Source organism: Octopus bimaculoides, chromosome 8 (assembly GCF_046866305.1).
Source record: "Octopus bimaculoides isolate indiv1 chromosome 8, ASM4686630v1, whole genome shotgun sequence".
NCBI classification, from domain to species: domain Eukaryota; kingdom Metazoa; phylum Mollusca; class Cephalopoda; order Octopoda; family Octopodidae; genus Octopus; species Octopus bimaculoides.
In genome coordinates this window covers 29,425,143-29,437,319 of record NC_142935.1, presented here as the reverse complement: position 1 = coordinate 29,437,319, position 12,177 = coordinate 29,425,143, and the positions used below count along the sequence as shown (strand labels likewise).

Genomic DNA, 12,177 nt, shown 5'->3' with positions numbered 1-12,177 from the left:
CTTACAATTGCCAAGACACACCTACATGGTGTCATGATCCATGTGATTAGTTAAGAAATATAACAAAGTTTTTTTTGTTTTGTTTTGTTTTTAAAGTGGTGACTGTAAATAAAATTTAAAAAAAAAAATTTACTTGTAACTATAGATATCACTATGGTAACATCAACAGTTACATGCATTCAATAAATTGACCAATGACACTTAAAAAATCTACAACAGGATAACTGAAAAAAGGTAATGTTTTGTTAATGTTTTTATCGGTTTTATTATAAACAAACAAATACTGCATTTGACAGCAAGCTCTTCTTTCAACTGCAACTTGTAACACAAACCTTGACCTTTGTTTCGAAACTGAAAACAGGCTTTGGGGGTGTTTTTTTTGTTTTTAAACAATATAGGTGCACCTTATCAAATGCAGTATTGTTTGCTAAGGATCACTTAAGATAAGCACAGGTTGCTGTGAAGCGTGTCTAACATGTCAGGCCATGCCTTTTATCACAAAATGAGGAAAAAAGGAAAAAGTGGGGCAAATAAATTTTATGAACAATTTTGCCAGCAAACACTATGAGTAGTTATATTGGATTTCCAGTTTTTACTTTCTATAATAAACCTCTGTTATGTGTCACTTTTCTTTCTTTTTTAAATGCTATCAGTTTCATCTCTAGTTTTAGGTATTTGTTGGAAAAAAGACATTCCCTACAGGTGACTCAAACCCTAGAGAAATGTTCACTTGCTGACATTTTTGTCCAGATATGTTGTTTTGATACTCCAGAACAGCAGTACCCAACTGGGGCTCCCAGGGTCGCATGCAACCCTCAGGTATCCTTCTGGTGGCACCTGACAGCTTTCATTCTCATCATTATCATTTAATGTCCGTTGTCCATGCTGGCATGGGTTGGACAGTTTGACCAGGGCTGGTAAACTGAGGAGCTGCACCAAACTCCAGACTGATTTGGCATGGTTTCTATGGCTGGATGCCCTTTCAAATGCCAACCACTCCAAGAGCATAATGGGTGTTTTTACATGCCACCAGCACAGGTGCCAGTTGCATGACACCAGTATCTTCCATGACTACAATTTCACGTGGCTTGATGGGTCTTCTTCTCAAACACAGTATATTGCCAAAGATCTCGCTCATTTGTCATTGCCTCTGTGAGGCCCAATGTTTGAAAGGTGCTTTTTATGTGCCAGTTGACTTGTGTACTGTTTTTTGGTGTGGATCCCTAAAAAAAAAGAAATTCAGGTTTGGATCTGGTCTGGATATTTAAATGGTTGAGAACCACTGCTCCAGAATCTATTTCTTTTACTGAATGGCATATTGGGCAAATGTCATCTATTATAGCCTCAAAGAAATCTGTTGTATACATATATATATATATACGTGTTTATGTGAGTGTGTGTATGTTTGTATCTCCTTGTGTTGACATCACATAATTGTAAATGAACATCTCTGTCAGAAAAAAGTGTCATTCATTTCCAATACTCTGCTAAAACATGTCTGGCCATGGGAAAGCATTAGTTTGCTTGGAAACAGGTGAGAGTCGGTGACTAGCAGGGTGTCCAACTGTAGAAAATCTGCTTCAAACTTTATCTGACCCATGCAAGCATTGAAAAGTGGACATTAAAACAATGATGATGATAATGATGAAAAGTTTTTTATTGAAATACTTTCTTGTAATACTTAATTTGATACTCAATTCAGGAAACATTACAAGGATTCTGATGTCATTGTGATATTGTTTTGAAAAGTCTGGATTAAGAATGGGTCTACCATTCTTAAGCCAGACATTTCAAACAATATCAAAATAGTTTTTCAATGCAGAAAGCATTTTACATCATCATCATCGTTTAACATCCGCTTTCCATGCTAGCATGGGTTGATGCCAGTCAGTTGGCTCTGGCCATATTGGAGCAAAAAAAAAAAAAAAACCTCCTCTGCACATTTGGATCTTTAGAATGCTTGCTATCTGTGTCAATGATCATAGAGAAGACGAGGATAAATTGGCTTTATACCAAAGTGAAATGTACTTATAATCTAAGCAGCCAAAGGGTATCCTTAATGAATGATATTTGAGAAGCATGCATGAATGAAACTATTTTATGACAAAGTGATAGCAAAATCTTGAAGTATTACTTTCGGTGTTATACTCTTTTATTCTTTTACTTGTTTCAGTCGTTTGACTGCGGCCATGCTAGGGCACCGCCTTTAGTCGAGCAAATCGCCCCCAGGACTTATTCTTTGTAAGCCTAGTACTTATTCTATCGGTCTCTTTTTGCCGAACCGCTAAGTTACAGGGACGTAAACACACTAGCATCGGTTGTCAAGTGATGTTGGGGGGACAAACACAGACACTCAAACACACACACATATATATATATACGATGGGCTTCTTTCAGTTTCAGTCAACCAAATCCACTCACAAGGCTTTGGTCAACCCGAGGCTATAGTAGAAGACACTTACCCAAGGTGCCACATGGTGGGACTGAACCCAGAACCATGTGGTTGGTAAGCAAGCTACTTACCACACAGCCACTCATGATTACATTTTTCTATTTTTTTCTCTCTCTCTTTAAATTTATACTTTGAAATTTGAATGAATTAACAGCTTTAGTTTCATAATGCCAAATGGTACATTCCACAAATTTTCTTATAGCTGTACCCTTCACTAGATAAATCCACTACGATCACCACCATCAACAAATGTTTTGAGGTGTCTGTCCTTTTTAAGCGTTCTCTTTTGAAACATGAATACAAATGTAAATCTTAAGCAATTGGGCAGAGAAATGTGAATAAGCCACATAGGAAATAACAAACCAATCTATCTAATATAAATTAAGACACTAAGAAAGTTTAAAGGTCAACTACTGTGTAACTCACTATTCAAGTATTGCACCTGTTTCCATGGTAACATTTTATCATTAAGAAAAAAAAAAAGAAAATGAAATTCTATAAACATCATAAAAAAGTTTGAAATTGAAAAACAAAAGCATAGTGTTTATTTTCTATCTCTTATTTGTTCCAGTCATTAGATTGTGGTCATACTGGAGCACAGCTTTGAAAAATTTTAGTTGAACGAATCAACTCCAGTACTCTTTTTTTTTAAGCCTGGTACTCATTCTATTAGTCTCTTTGGCTGAACTGCTAAGTTACAAGGCTGTAAACACACCAATACCAGCTATCGAGCAGTGATGGGGGAACAAACAGAAAAAGAGACACACACACACACACACACGCACACACAGTGGGCTTCTTTCAGTTTCTGTCCACCAAATCTGCTCACAAGGATTTAGTTGGTTTTGGTAGTAGAAGATGCTTGCCCAAAGTGCCATGCAGTGGGACAGAACCTGCCATGCGGTTGGAAAGCAAAATTCTTACCATACAGCCTTGGAATGTAATCTTAAATGTGACGTCACCATGAGAAATTGTAAGACCTAGTATTGGTAACAGTGTCAAAGGTTTTAACTACCATATTTGATGGCATAAAAGATGCATAGATATATCAGATGCATTCCAATTCAACAGAGTATATCCAAGGGGAAAGTTTTTTATTGTATTAAAATGTAATATTTAGTTGAAAGCCTAACTTCACATATAGGATCTGGAGTGATTTTTTTCAGACATTTTTTGGGGAAAACAAAAATGCATTTATATGCTATCAAATACATCATGTGTTTATATGTAAGGAGGGTTAATTGAGATAATTTTAAACAGAAATCAGAATTAAATCTATCTATTTACTGGTAATATCTTGGCACTATATTAACTTTCTGTTACCCTCCATTGGGTCATTGTTCTAACATCATCATCATCATCGTTTAACATCTGTTTTCCATGCCGGCATGAGTTGGGCAATTTGACTGGGGACTGGTGAACCAGATGGCTGCACCCGGCTCCAATCTGATCCAGCAATGTTTCTACAGCTGGATGCCCTTCCTAACGCCAACCACTCCAAGAGTGTAGTGGGTGCTTTTTATGTGCCACCGGCACAGGAGCCAGTCAGGCAGCACTGGAATTGGCCATGTTCAGATGGTGCTTTTTTACAAGCTATCAACACGGGGACCCAGTCAGGCAGCACTGGCAATGACCCACACATGAATGATGCTTATTGCGTGCAACCAGCACGAGAGTCACTATTTGGTAATTCAGAATCCTATCCTATGGTAACTCAATTTTCACAACCTTCATGTTTTTTCATTCTTACTTCATCCCCCCACAATATAGTTGAATTATGAAAATTTCTTGTCCATGTGTGTGCATAAAGAAGCTTTAGAATATTCATTTTCAAACTGCATGTACAATGTTAGAAAAAATCTTTTCTCTGAGAAATATTAATTTGATCATGGACACAAAATAATGAAATAGATTCATATAAATTCATCTTGCTAAAAATAAAAGCCAACCTATATCAGACCCAAAAGCAAAAAAAAAAAACAAACAAACAAAAAAATTTTATATATTAATACCAATACAATGTGAGAGTAGACAAGGAAAAGGAAAAACTAGAAATATTGAAAGAACAAAGGGTAGTGAAAGACCAATTGTACTAAAAGTAGTAATACTAGTAACAAGGAATAATTAACTGTATCTCTCACACACACACACACACACACACACACACACACACACACAAACAACATTGACTCATGTATAAGTTGCACTATTCTAAACTTGATTTTAATTGGAAAAAACAGAACCAAAAAAACTTGGGTGCAACTTATACACAAGTGAATATGATATATATATATATATACACACGATTTAAATATTCATTTATTTTAGATGAGATAAGGTGAAAAATATCTGCCATTTACAAATGTCTACATTTTTCTCATATTTATTAGTTAGGCTAAGGCTATGTGTCAATATTGATGGTTGTCAGAGTGAGATATAGCAATACATGAAACAAAGAACAATGACACAAATCATGAACAAAATACAAATAAGGCTTTGATTCCTTTCAAATGTTAAATTTTACAATCTCTAATGATACTGAATGGCAATCATACACAACATAACCAAAACAACATCCCAAAAGGCTAGGTGCTCATATTGTACAAAGTGCGACTCACTTAAGAATTTTGTGAAACATACTTAAGATAGTAGCAGCTGCAACACATACAAAAATCTGAATCAATGAAGGAGAATATGGAGTCACATAAACCTGCAAAAAATTAGAGTTAAAGTTTCCTTAAATCCCACCATATAGCCTTAAAGCAAACGTACATTGCATAATGTAGTCCTTGCTACCCTGTTCTACCTCACCTGCATTAGCAACTGCTTTTTGAAACTAGCAAACTACACGCAACCCAATATATCTACCTCTCTTAACTTTTCTGCAGCTCACCTTCGCAAACACCATGCTAAACAACCTTTCCTAATGATTCTCCCCAGAGCTACAGCCCTCTGGAAATCCTCTCCCCACCTATGTTTAACTACATTAAATTTGCCAGTCCAGGTGCAACGAGAGACACCTCTATCGTTTTTATTACTATACCAAAAAAGAAAAAAGTTGTTAATCCAAACCTTCAAATCAATTGTCAGAAATAGCCTTTTTGTTAAATCTAACACTGTAGCCATCTTGTATCAATTCAGAACACTTTTCATCAATCCTCCTTCACATCTCATATTATGTCCAATATTTTGATCTTTTTAAAGCTGCTCATTACCAGCAACTTACTCAGTTCATTTGAGCTCAATCTAAACCTTCAGATCAAATGTTCCAACAACAAGATGATCAAATTACGTCTCAGCCTTTGCAACTCTTTTTTACTGCTCAGGTGTAATGGTCACAAAGTAATCCACTTCCAAATATGTATATCATACAGTTATCCTTCAAGAGCAAAAAGTAATTTCCTTGTTGACAATCAGAGAAAACTTATTTTAAACTACTTCTGCTTTGAACTCTGATCATTATGCAATATTATGCAGATGTTGTGATTAGGTCACTTAGCAAAGAAAAACAGAATAGAAAGCTATGAAGTTGCACCACAATTCACTGCAGACACTTGTGGTCTGTTCTCAAGTATTATCTGCTGTGTCAATCAATATGTTGTACAGGAAGTGTTGATTCATTGACAATATGCTACAAACCAATCACACTTTATATTATTCAAGTATGTTTCCAAGTTGCAATATATTTATATATTTATGACAATATTGATTACCGCTCTCCCCAACACCACTATCTATGAGCTGCATATCAAAATATACCTTATATATATTTCTGATAACATATTTCCAACAATTCAAACAAAAAAGTTATTTGTTCTAAACTGACCCAAATCAAAAACACTTTTCCCTAGGGGTGAAGTTCAACAGTTTAGGAGCAAAGAGATTTGTTTCTAAAACTATGAATAAAAGTCAAAAGAAATGCAGATACAATTATTCCAAACAAATAACCTTCACTTCTGAAACGGTAGACACCTCAACTTGAGACAAAACTTGGAAACCACAAAGCAGCTAAAGAAGCTAACTATATATTTTTAATACCTTCAATCTTACTGCCCACTCCTCAGTTGAGGGGGGGGTTGTCTTGCAAGTTATTTGGTAACCTCACTGGTGTTGGTGCAACATAAGAAGCATCCAGTATACACTGTAAAGTGATTGGCATTAGGAAGAGCATCCAGCTATAGAAACCAAACCAAAGAAAACAACAGAGTTCTATGCAGCTGGTTTGCCAGCTCCTGCTAAACTGTCCAACCCATGCCAGCATGGAAAACAAATGTTAAGTGATTATGATAAATTTAAAGATTCAATTATTAATCATTTGAATAGAGACAAAGTGTTGTTTTCAATGGGTCTAAATGGAAGGGTTGCATACTGGAGCTTCAACAATATTCATGGTTCTCCTTGGTCTCATTTCAAGATTGCTCCCAGTCAGGTACAAACACCTTTTACACCTTTTCTCTACTGGAGAGCTACATAGAAAGCTTGGCAACTAACAGTGAAGTTGTTTCCTCCACTTCCATGTTGTCAGTGCAACAACAACTTCTAAAATTTGCTTCCTATTTTATGCAAAGAGATTTGCCATTATTTGGAATCACTGCATAAAAAATAGTACAAGCTTATTTTTGAAATGGTTGTCAAGCATCACAAAGACAAGTAGAAATTTAAGTTTTATGAGAGAAACAACTGCAAATACAAACAAACAAATATGGTGACAGAAAAATATGATAGATCTGACCATATGGAGCAACTACAGATGTTGAAGGTTTAAAAAGAACCACTATTTGTGTCGAAAAAAACAATGAAATCAATAAAGTATACAAAAAGTGCAGTGACATACTTGGCAGACTGACAGTATATCGATATTAGGTGACCTCTAATTAATAGGTGCAGGTGTAGCTGTATGGTTAAGAAGCTTGCTTGCCAACTATGTGGTCTTGGGTTCAGTCCCACTGTGTGGCACCTTGGGCAAATATTTTCAACTATAGCTCCAGGCTAACCAAAGCCTACAAATGCAGGCGTGAATGTGTGGTTAAATTTGCTACCATGCCACTGCATGGAACCTTGGGCAAGTGTCTTCTACAATGGCACTGGGTTGACCAAAGCCTTGTCAGTGGATTTAGTAGACAGAAACTGGTCATATATATGTGTGTGTGTGTGCATGTGTACATCCTTGTCTTGAAATTGTGATTGTAAATGAGCTTCATAATCATCATCATTAACATCATACAAGCTATGTTATTGGTTTCCAGTCTTCCATGGATAACATGCATGGACATGGGAAGTATTACCGTGTTTGGAAACAGGAGAGGATTGACAACAAGAAGGACCTCACACTATTGAAAAAATCTACTTCAACAAACTCTGCCTGGCCCATACAAGCATAGAAAAGCTAATGGTAAATAACGATGATTTCAATTTATCTGTAAAAATTTATCTAAAACATGGATCTCCATAAGCAGTTGGTACATTCCGGAACTAAAACAATGGTGTATTGCATACATCAAAGCTGTAATAAACAGAAATCTGTTGCTTGCATTATTAGATGAAAATATCACCATAAGATGAGAATGGAGAATGTGGAATATGTTAACAAATCTCAACATAATTAGGAATGAGTCTGTCTAAAGTTTCAAAGAGAGAAAGTATTCTTATTTTGATTTACAAAGGAAATTGCTAAAAGCACAATTGGGTTGAGAACAAGTCTAGATTTCTTTATGAACTATTTTAAAAGATGTTAGACATTAAAACAGCATTTGTTGATGGTGAGAGCAAAGTTGTAAAATATATAGGTACTTCTTTAGCAGTGGTAATAAGTTATTCTTGAAGTAATGTTAGTTTTTGTAAGCACCAGAGAGCACAAGTGTAACCTTGATAATGATCAAAACAAAAAAAAAAAAAAGCTACAAGAAATACAAAAGATTACTTTAATAAAAGATTTAATTTTAGAAATAATACATTTCTAAATCTCTCAGAGAGATTTATGCAGTAGTGATACGATGAAGTAGTTGTGTGGTGTCAACTTAATGTGACAGTCCCCTGAAGGGAATAATACTACTGTTGGTTAGACCTAGGAAGCTGTACTGCTTCCTGTCAGCCTTGACAGATTTCCTGTGTCCTTATGTTTCTCCCCCTTGTAAACACAAGGACACAGGAAATGTGTCAAGGCCGACAGGAAGCGGTGCAACTTCCTAGGTCTAACCAACAGTAGTATTATTCCCTTCAGGGGACTGTCACATTAAGTTGACAGTATACAACAACTTCAGATTTAATTTTATTTTAAATAAATGGAGGTCAAAATGTTCCAAACTGCTGATATATAAATAAGAGATTAGATAATTATTCCTTTTTAAGTACAAAGTTCACAACATAATGAGATTATATTTTTAAAATCATTCTAAAAATATTTCTCAGTTTATATTTTGAAACTTTTTATAAATTGTCCTTCATGAAACTCTTTCCTATAAAATTTACATTTATCAGGTTCAACTGCTTTTGAACCAAACTTAAATCGATAAACAAAAATCTATTGCTTGCATATTAGATGAGAATAAATTATGTGATCTTCTTAATTAGTTTTATAGCAAAATGATTAATATTATTATCATTGATTTGACTCAGGTTTATTCTTATTCCTGATAGGATTTATGTGGGTAGCAGGTTACTACCTGTAACTTTAGGTTTCCACAAGCTTTCAATAGCCTTTCAAGTGCTTAAAACCCTCTTGGTAATCTTTCCTGTTCCTAACAGGCAAACTTTCAGTAGAAACTCTACAGGACATTATATTCGAATCTCCTTCGGCCATTTGTCTATAATTATTAACTATTATTATTATTATTATTATTATTATTATTATTCAACCAAGCAGAATTGTTAGCATGCTGGGCAAAATGTTTAGCAGCATTTCATCTGTCTTTATGTTCCGAGTTCAAATTCCACCAAGGTCAACTTTGCTTTTCATCCTTTCAGGGTTGATAAATTAAGTACCAGTAAAACACTGGAGTCAATGTAATCGACGAGTCCCTTCTCCCCAAATTGCAGGCCTTGTGCCTTCAGTAGAGAGGATGGTAAATTTTCAGATTAACACTAGCATGATTTTCACTAGGGGGTTAGGGTTTTAGAGTCAGGGTTAGGGGGTTAGGGTTTTAGAGTCAGGGTTAGGGGGTTAGGGTTACAGTTACGGTTAGGATTACGGTTGGCAGCAAGCTGGCAGAATCATTAGCATGCTGGACAAAATGCTTAGCGGTATTTCTCCCATTGCTACGTTCTCAGCTCAAATTCCGTCGATTTTGGCTTTAATCCTTTTGGGGTCGATAAATTAAGTACCAGTGGAACACTGGGATCTTTACCCTTTATTATTTTTTAAATCTGCCGGCCAAAGGGTAAAGATCCGAACACTGGAGTAATCAACTGGTCTCCCTCCTACAAAATTCCGGGCCTCGTGCCTTTCGTAGAAAGGATTATTGTTGTTATTACTATTTTTGTTGCTGGAAACAACTTTGAGAATTTAGTAGAAAGAATAGGAAAAGCAAAATACAAACTTGGGTGTTTGTATATTCTTGGTGGCATGCCCCTATCCCTATTCTGGTTACTAGTGACCGTTCACCTGAGAAACAAGCTGGAAAAACCAGACTCAGACAAGCAGAGTTATCTGCCTTGTTTTCAAATAGCAACAAATGATTGTAGACTTATTATGATCAAGCATTTGACATTGTAGACAATCGAACTGCATACTAAACAGTTGTTTAACTTGAAGCATAACAATACGACAAAAGATATTAAAAATTCAAAACAATCATTGTTTAGTTGTTTTGTTCTAAAAATATATCTTAAGTGCCTCACATACAGATAATATGGGAGTGCTTACTTGTAAGTCTGTACTAAATGCTAATAAAACATGCTTGAAATTTTGATTACAGGCCAACAATCAAACTACTGCAAGCATGTGAACAGAAGCACACACACACACACACACACACACACACACACACACACACACTGTATGGATACACAAGGACACACAGAAACTTTAAATAGATCAGATTGGAGAAGCAATACATTGTGTTTATTAAAGTTTGTTTTAGGTTAAGTATTATATAAATTGATTAAAATGTAATAATACGATAACAATACAAAAACCCTGTTGTGCTGAGGCCATGTAAAAAGCACACAGTACACTCTGTAGAGTAGTTGGCATCAGGAAGGGCATCCAGCCCTAGAAACCAAACCAAAACAGACAATTGGAGCCTTGTGTAGTTCTCCGACTTGTCAGCTCCTGTTGAACCGTCCAACCCATAGTAGCATGGAAAATGGATGTTCAATGATGATGATGATGATACATGATAATTTAATGTGGCTGACAAGTTTGTTTTTTCACCATATTGCCTTGGGCAAATGACTTTTACTATAGCCCTTAGCTGACCAAAGCCTTGCAAGTGGATTTCGTAGAAGGAAACTCAAAGAAGGTGTGTGTGTGTGTGTGTGTGTGTGTGTGTGTGTGTGTGTGTGTGTGTGTCTCTCTCTCTTTCTCTCTCTATCTCCTTGTCTTGACATCCTGTGATAGTTGTAAGTGAGTAAAAGTGATAGTTCTAAAATCTCTCTAAGAGATCAATGCAGCAGTTGTACTGACAAGTGATATTTGTAGCCACTTTCACCCATATATGGCCATAAAAAATTTCACTGTATTTAGATTAAACGTTATAGTAAGCTTTCACAATCTGGAAGAGAAGGACATTATGCAACTGTTAGCTATGGGTGTTGGCTACCTACTGAACATTTTGTACGCTCAGTCAGATGCTTCCTGGTGAGTTCATATTCAAACAAGTAGAAGCAGATTATGCATTGCAAAAACACAACCAGGGGTATATATGGGTTAACATGACTGTCTGTTCGAGCGGACTCTACTGTGATATTTTAACCTCAAGAGGACGTCTCCTCTAGTGTCATTGTCATACAACCAGTGTCATTTGTTTCCAATATTCTGCACAAACACGCTTGGCCATGGGGAATTATTACCTTGCTTGGAGACAGGTGAGGGGTTAGTGTCAGAAAGGGTACCAGGCTATAGATAATTTGCTTCAATAAACTTCATCCGATCCATGCAAGCCTGGAAATGTAGACGTAAAAACTATGATTATGATGCTGATGCAACAAAGACAACAATCTGGAAAGTGTGCATGTCTGTTCTGAGACAGCTTCTTAAGTGACAACACTAAAATTCTAAATGCATGATGGTAAGGAAATGTATATGGTTTTGTGTTTGTGTGTCTATTTATATTGCATGACTAAACTTTTCACTTCATATTAAGGTTTAACATCAACGGTGGATGTTAGCCTCAGAAAGTTTACTGAGTGCCTGCGAGAGATTACTGGAATTTTCAAACTGAACATTGATTACTAAAATTTCATTTTTGCATCTTAGTTTGCAAGATACTTGATGTGAATTCAAAAGTGGAAACAGATTTTGTTATATTTTGGGAGAGTAATTAAGTCAGTAATAAACACACACAGTGCTTCTACTTAACTTAATTTTTTATTTGTCAATTGGTTAACCATTTAACAAATTAAGTAATAGTTGTAACTCTTCTGCTTCTAAATGAGCTCAGCCTAAGCACTTGTTATATTCTTCCTTTCATCAACTCTGCTGCATTTTACCTTTAGAACCCCGTTCTAAAAAACTTTGATTAAATGATTCTTTTTCCCAAACTGCAGCACCCAGAAATTCTCTCTCA

General features: G+C 35.8%; 1 protein-coding gene across 48 annotated transcripts in view; it reads right to left on the bottom strand.

Moving 5' to 3' along the window:
- Nucleotides 1-12,177, bottom strand: part of LOC106875482 (trafficking kinesin-binding protein 1) — a 212,321-nt gene that overhangs the window by 56,852 nt on the left and 143,292 nt on the right. The gene's annotated exons all lie outside the window — the stretch shown is intronic.